The sequence below is a fragment of the Lycium barbarum genome, chromosome 4 (genome assembly GCF_019175385.1).
Source record: "Lycium barbarum isolate Lr01 chromosome 4, ASM1917538v2, whole genome shotgun sequence".
NCBI classification, from domain to species: Eukaryota; Viridiplantae; Streptophyta; class Magnoliopsida; order Solanales; family Solanaceae; genus Lycium; species Lycium barbarum.
This window is the reverse complement of record NC_083340.1, coordinates 146,155,892-146,164,255: the sequence shown is the minus strand read 5'-3', so window position 1 is coordinate 146,164,255 and position 8,364 is coordinate 146,155,892. Positions and strand designations below refer to the sequence as shown.

The following is an 8,364-nucleotide window of genomic DNA, read 5'->3' as shown; positions in this document are numbered from 1 at the left end:
GCCAAATTAATGGCCCAAAATACAAATACAATATTATTTCCCTACCCAAATAAACAACCCACATTTCAATACCCAACCCACATTCTCAACCCATATAATCAGCAGAATCACACTAATCACTAAGCTAATACTTAATGGTCAGCTACGCATGAGTTAAACAGGTGGGTAAACACAAAACCATGATCACACATGTACACAGATATCAAATTGCAGGAATTGAATCAATATGAGTTTGATTGAAGAATACACTGACTTCAAACACCAAAATCATCTTAGACGACAAACAGCCAATGACTAAACTCATGTAAAAAGGTCCAAATAAACGTAACTATGTCAAAACACCATCATCATAATCATCCCCACGTAAACTCGTACAAACATCTAAAACCAACAAAAACTGAAATTGAACTAAACTACAGTTAAGACATAAACGAATGGATGCTGTTAATTACCAAACTGAGACTGAACCAAATTAAGTCACAGATATACAACATTTTTAATTACTGAATCGAACCTGGACTCATTAGACATGAACATGCATAATGACACTAAGCTGCTAAATGAAATTAAACCGACTGAAACAACAACACACACGGATATACTAGGAATTCCAGATTTTGAAAGAAAAGGATACACTGACCTTTTGTGGATGCAGTGAAGTGGGGCGTCGAGGCGTCGAATCTACTCTCGAACTCGACGAATGATTTTGAAACCCGAATTACAACAATCCAGAAGTTCTTGTTTTTCCAGAAATGTTCAAGAGCAGACTTGAATGATTTATCGAATCGTGTCAAATGTAGGATTAACCTATCCGAAAATGTTAGGACTCAAGAAATTGATATTTTTTAAGGGAAAACCTCAGCCGCCAGAAAGAACCAGAAAAACAGTAGAAATAGCACAAAACAAGACTTAAATCGTGGTGGAAAGGTGAAAAATTCAGCCCCCCCTTCAGATCGTTGTATTCCCCCTTTATAGAAAAGAGAGGGGAGTGTATGAGAGAGAGTAGTGTATGACAGAGGCGTGGGGGACACGTGAGTGTGGATGTGGCAGAGGCGTGGGGGACAAGGGAACGTGAGATGGCAGGGATGAAGTGGGTGGAACGTGAGGAGAGGAGAGAGGAAGGGGGAGAGGTGCGGCGGTGAGAGTAGGGAGAGGAGAAAGAGAGAACTGAAGAGAAATGGGGGTGAAGGGTTAGGTTTTCGGAATTGGGTCGGGTCGGGTCATGTAATGTAGTGGGCTGATAGAATTAAACGTGTGGGCTGATTATATGGGTTGAGAATGTGGGTTGGGTATTGAAATGTGGGTTGTTTATTTGGGTAGGGAAATAATATTGTATTTGTATTTTGGGCCATTAATTTGGCTGAAAAATATTGGTCCTTCCTCCGCTATTTAATTATTTTCGATTTTCTAATTTAATAACTATTACAATATATATTATGCGAAGACAATTAATATATAGAAAAAAAAATAATGTTTTAACAAGGCGTTGTCTTGTAATTAATTTAACGAGTCCAAACCCAAAAAATGAAATGATGACGAATCATCTCAAATTTGTGGTAAAGTAATACTTGTAATGTTGAAAAATAAAAGTAGCGAAAATAATAGTAGTAAAAATAAAATATTTAGCTCGTCAATAAATTTAGACGCCCGAGTGAATAAAATTAAATAAAGGAGGGACAAAATTGGATGTCAACACATTTTATACGGGACGTACTTTAAAGTACGGGCCGTACTTTTCATCACCTACCTCACAGACTAAAAATCGTTCTTTCTGAAATTTGACACATGAGGTACCCCCAGATTATACGGGACGTAAAGTATTGTAGGGGCGCACATTGTGCCTATACTTTTCCCGCTTCAGCAAATAACATAAATTTGGGACTTCAGTTTTTAATCCCGCTTTTTATATTCTCAAGCCTTAGCACAAAGCTCTCCTCCTCCTACCATTAAGATACACTAAGATAAGCATATTCCAAGCCTTTCAGGTGAATTCTAATATGTATCCATGATTTCTAAACAAGAATCCATTATTCCTAACTTAAGGTTGTCAAGAAAACCCATCTAAGGGTTCAAGAACACCCATCTAAGGGACTTAAGATTAAGGTTTTTGGATACTTCTCCAAGTTCACACCATTAGTTACAAGTTTTGGAGCATTAATAGGTACGTAGAGTTTCTATCTACGTGTGGGAACATCATTGTTCTTCCGCACGCCACTTTCTTCCATGATTATACGAAGTTTTTCCCAAAACTAGGGTTCTAGACATGATCATGATAACACTAAGTACATGTACCATGATATACCATGTTTGCTTTAATATTTCTTTCCCGTGTTCTTAATATTCCCTTTTGGTTATTGAGAATCTATCCGTAATCCATGAAAATCCATACTTTGCATTCCATGGGTTCTTAAACGCAAGATATAAACTTTTATGTTTATTTTCATGAACTTCTACATGCTTTCATGTTTTCATACAAGTTATACTATATATTTATCTTCATGTTACAATACAATACAATCACAAATCATATTTATAATCATGTTTATATAATTATGGGCTACTAAGCCAATTATATCCATGTTCATGTTTTGGGAGTTACACAAATTACCGAGAAGGTTTAATACATGAAACTACGTATACCACCGTAGGATAAGGATCGCTCCGCCCAGTTAGGACGATTCCTTCATGTTTACCCATTTAGGGTTATTAGATCCATTCATGTCATGTTCATATCTTGTACCCCAGCAAGGTACAAGATGACTTAGCTGATCGGACAGAGATCAGACACCACGTGCTTACGTGGTGGCTACATGTCGGTTATACTAATGCTCTTCCACATATATCTTTACAGACTTAAAATATCTTATTCATGTTATACATATTCATATCAGATGATATTCATGTTCATGATCAGCTTATAAATACAGTTTCAGTTATGTTATTTCATGTGTCATGCTTATTTCATTCAGTTGCTTTACATACCAGTACATTTCGAATGTAACGACGTACCTTTTTATTTGCCTTTGGGCCAGCATTTCACGATGCAGATTTACAGGACGACGGATCAACTCATTATGGCCTTGCACATATCAGCTATTGGTGAGTCCCATCTCATTCGGGGTTTTATCTTTATTTATTTATTGACAGTTATAAATAACTTGATCTTGGAATGGGACTCTGTGCTAATTATCGACTAGCTATGTTACATCCCGTATTCCCATGCATTGGAAAGTGTGCGAGTTAAATGATATTAGTAACGGACACGAGGTTATTCCCCAAGCTTATAAGTGGTTAAAGTGATGGCACACACGTATCGTAAGGATTTGAAGTTAAACCAATCGAAGGAAATAAGTTTTGTCGATTTCAACATTTATTTGAGTAAAATACGATCCAAGCTGTAATATCCCGTATTTTGGGACTAGAATATTTAATCGTCCAACATGAGAAAATTTACATGAGCCCAGAGAATTTGATCATATTCAATGATGAAAAATCGAGAGCTCGGTGTACAAAGACGTTTGAGGTCCCGAAATAATTTAGGACTTTAAAAGTGTGACCACGGTGATTGAGAATAATATTTTGTGTGCACCAAAAGGGGCTATGGACTAGTGCTATGTCACATAATCATGGCAATGAGTATATGAAGTGTATTAAAAATAATTGTTATTAAAGTGAATTGAGATTAAGAAATTAATTATATGATTAGTTGGTATGTATTGTGGAATATTATATTTAAAACCTCTACTTTACATGTTTACCACTTCCACCGTCAAAGTAGTTCTTTAAAGCATTAAATAAGACTACTTCACATATAAATAGCATTAGATTTGTTTGTTAGTGCCTAGTTGCCTAACTTTAGATATAATAAGTTTTTTTTGCCGACATAAAATTTTCGGACCTCAATTCTCGCATACATTTGTATGATAACTTAGATTGCCTCTTGGAGAATTCATTCTTGAAGGAAGGTATATGCAGCACCTATTTTGTTGAAGCAGCGTTTTCCTTCCAATTTCAACAAAGAGCAACTAGTGTTCTTCTCTTATTTCAAAGATTAAGTATAGCTATTTTTCTTCATCGATTTCATGGTTATGACATTGATTTTATCCGGATCTTAGCAAGTTGGAAATATACCTTGTGGTGAATTATCCTAAGATTGAGGTAAGATTTAATTTTTTGTATACACATTTTGGAGGCAATTTTAACATGTATAAGTTTGTGGATATATAATGAAAATAAAAGTTGTGGATGTTGATGTTGAAAGATGAATTGAGCCGTGTAGGGGCTGTTCTAAATAGGCATGGAAAACTTATTTTAAGTTGCATTATAGTTGTGATTGTCATGGATTATATGGCGAAGGGATGGGAAAGTTAAAATTGAAGTTGTGTTGATATGAACATGTTGTTGTTCTTGTTGAATTGAAGGAATTGGAAATATAATTGTATCCATATATTGTTGTTGGTATTTCTGTGTCAACAGGAGAGCAATTGGAAATTTGGGATAGGCGAACATATAGGGGAAGTGCTGCCGAATTTTCGCTAAAATTTTAGATGATAGGAAACCTAAACGAGAATATATAAGCTGAAATATAGGTTCTATAAGGATTGGGCTATAGACTGTGAACTAGAAAATATGGTACTAACGATGACGTTACTTTTATATAAATAGGCGAAAAGAGCGATGAGGCAAAAAGGATTCACGAATAGTCGCCGACAGGTATGTAAAGCAACCTTCTTTTCTTGGCATGCCTTAGTTTCACATAGGCTAGATTAGAGCCTTAAGGAAATTCCAAATCCGAAATCCGAGCATGATGATCTATATATATTCCTTGGCACTCTTATGTATGATTTGATGAAATATGAACCATTATGTTTTTGAAAGAAGTGATTTCCGAACTTTGCATAGAAAGGTTTCACTTTAAAGAATTTCGTAATTTTTGAATGTCATATCTTTTGCATAAAGGCTCGGATTGCTCCAATATTTTTATAGGAGTTCGTATGATGTATAATGAGTATGTTTTCCATAGGCGGGCCCGACTCGGGTCAATACCCGTCCGTGGGTCCCGCGACTTTCCTTTATGTAATTCGGACGACTTTTGAAAGAATTTGGTATGATTATCATTTTGAATTTCAAGTATGGTCATTTACTTATATTTGAGTCTATGATAATGATTTTATGCATATGGTTACTCATGACTCTGCTCGTGCGTTCGGTTATATCTTTCGCCGGTTCCCGGGCCGGTTCTGTTGTCGTGCGCACTTTGATATACTCCGGAGTTATGCTGTGTTTATGGTTCACCGAGCTACTCGCAAAAGAGGGTCGGGTTCCACATATATTTGGTGTTATGCTGTGTATGGCGTTATGTTGTGATGTGATATGTGACGGGGATACGGAGATTTGAAACATTCTGGTGTTATGCTGTGTTATGGCGCCATCGACGGGCGGGCGACCATATTCTTCTGTACCCTACGCATGACTTATGTTTTAAAGTAAACATTTTGATATGTTGGATTTATACTTATGTTCTGTACTACTATTTCGTTTATGCCTCAGATTTGTTTCTGTATTTTCTGCTTTGCATACTCAGTACATATTTCGTACTGACCCCCTTTCTTCGGGGGGCTGCGTTTCATGCCCGCAGGTACAGACGCACAGTTTGGTGATCCACCAGTTTAGGACACCCTCTTCTGCTGTTTGGAGTGCTCCTCTTATTCCGGAGCCTACATTTTGGTATATATACTTGTTTGATGCATATGTATATATTTGTTCAGGGGTACGGCGGGGCCCTGTTCCGCCATATGATCCGTTTGGTCTGCTTAGAGGTCTGTAGACGTATTTGTGGGTGTGTGTGCCTACTTCTGTACAGTTGTGTTTATATGCAGCTGTTCGTTATGGCAGCCTTGTCGGCGTGCATTTGTACATGTATTTTGGGCCGTTGTGCCATTTGATAGCCTTGCCGTCTTTTTGATATATGTGCATATGTTCGGCGATGTGTATTCCGCCGTCCCTTCTGAGTTTGATATGATTTGTGGCAGCGTGTGATATTTGTGCCCGTATACGCTATTTGTATGTGATTCGATTTGGATAAGTGTGTTACGATTTGATATGTTTGTCTGTCTGGGTGTCCAAGTAGGGCACCAGTCGCGGCCCACGGGGTTGGGTCGTGACAAGCTAGTCCCTCTTGGCACTTGAAAAATATCATCACAGAAGCTCATGATTTTGCAAAAAGGATTAATTGTCAGTTCAATCATTGTTATCGGAAGCTAATCAAGTAGCGGATGCCTTGGCAAAATGGAGCATCAACAATCAAGACCACAACTTTTTCAGCTTGGAAGACTTACCACAATGTGCGAGGGGCCCTTATAGAATGGATCAACTTCAAATGCCCTCGATATGATTTAAGCATAGGAAACACAATTTTTTGTGACTCTGCTAATGTGTAGAAGCCTAGTAAATAACTAACTGCTTTAGGCTTTTAACTAAACCTGTATAGTAGTTTCTCTTTTGTATGCAGTTTAAGTTTGGAGGCAAGGATGTGTAAATCCACCTCTTTGTAATTGGTTTGGTGATCAATACAACACCCAGGGGTACTGGGAATTAGAGTAAAAAAAAAAAAAGTATGCAGGGGGCCTTGTCCCGGTAAACAGTTTAGCAGATCATGTCAGAGGTTTCATAGACTAGAATAGTTCAGTTATGTCATGTCAGATATTCAGAGTCGTATAACCAGTATTGGCTCAGCATTTATCATTTAATTTCAGACTTGCCCCATGCTTCATTCTCACCATGCATGTTATAGTATATTTCGTATCAGTACATGCCCCATGTTGATTCAGCAAGTCATGTGATTTGCTCGGTCACATGCAACAAGGCACCGAGTGCCGTGTTACGCCTAAACCATCGTTCGGGGCGTGACAATCCAAAGCACATCCAATCACCAATGGCTTTTGACGTTGAGCCAGTTTTGTTGGACCGAAAGATCAGATTTGTGCCCTCTTTTTATTTTTTAAAGGCTTAGATTTTAGTCCCACCTACTTTATGTTCACATGCCTAATTAAAATTTTCATTACATTCCGAAGTGTGAATCTGCCTTCAAGATTGCCCAATTAAGCTTCTAATATACTACAGCAAGATATTTCATCGAGCCCCTTTTTGTCCCAAGAAAGTAATACATTTTTACTACTTAGAGGATTACACCCCATGCTTAACCCCACCACAAGACAAAAGAATAGAATAATTGAGTACATTACTTTAGGATTTAAGCTACATACGCTTAATATTGAAGTCAAGATTTTTATTAGGAGGTGTTTAATTTAATTATAAGAAAGTAAATACATAAAAAAGTTGAAGAAAATTCAGCGTGTAATAAATATACATACTGTAATCTTTTTATCTATTTACAAACTGCAATATCTTTTTCAGTTAACAAGGGTTGCTCTACCATTGTACACCCCCATAATTTAAGAAAATTTTATATAGTTAGTGTTGTTTAACATGTGATAGCATGTTTGTCACCATTTTTAGATTGTTAATCAACGCAAATAATCTGTTGTAGACACCACCTATGCATAAAACATTTAACTCATCCCTTCAATAATTCCTTTGAGATGCAATCTTCAACCTTCATTATGAGATTACCTTGATAAAGCAAATAATTGAAGTCCTTAATCCAAGATAATTGTGATCTCAAACCAAGCACGCGTGCACACGGAGGCAAAATATTTAAGAGATGGGAACATAATAATTTTGGCTGAATATGTAACCTCTATATAGCATGATCATTGATAATTAGCCCCATAATTGCAATCGTGTATATATATATATATATATTACTTTTTCTCTTCCTAGAATATAGAACAATTTTGTCCGATGTAATTATTTCTCAATCTTTGTGTTGCCATCAGCAGAGATTTGCACAGTAATTTGCCAGACAAAGATGTTTCTTACATAGCCTCATTATTGGAGAAGGGCTGTAATTAGAGCTAGACATACCGTAATAACTAAGGATTTTTCTGTGGCTATGCTATTAATTTATGCATAACTAGGTCACCCTTTTTGGTGTCACACAGCTGTACTAATAGCATCAATATTTTAAAATGTTACTGTACAAAATATTAGGATTTTTTTTTTTGCTTAATAAATATTAGGTGTAATATCAAGATGACCCTCTTTTATACTCTGAAACATATTGTTTAAAACATTCTTACATACATGTTGACTATTTTGCTCTTTATCATCAACATGTCTACTACATCATGATAACATTTGGCAGTTATTAATTTTAAAAACAATAAATTTTTGGAGTACTGATAATGAGCTTAAGAAAAAGAGGAAATTAAAACGTGTAGCCGTCAGCCCTAGCTTCTATGG

The 8,364-nt window shown here is 36.5% G+C and overlaps 1 long non-coding RNA gene across 1 annotated transcript; it reads left to right on the top strand.

Annotated features, from left to right (window-relative positions):
• The first annotated feature begins 3,879 nt into the window (after nt 1-3,879).
• On the top strand, nt 3,880-6,063 carry LOC132638799 (uncharacterized). Its single transcript, XR_009581893.1, has 3 exons — nt 3,880-4,158; nt 4,666-4,713; nt 5,639-6,063. It is a non-coding gene; the product is annotated as an uncharacterized LOC132638799 (long non-coding RNA).
• Nucleotides 6,064-8,364: the final 2,301 nt, after the last annotated feature.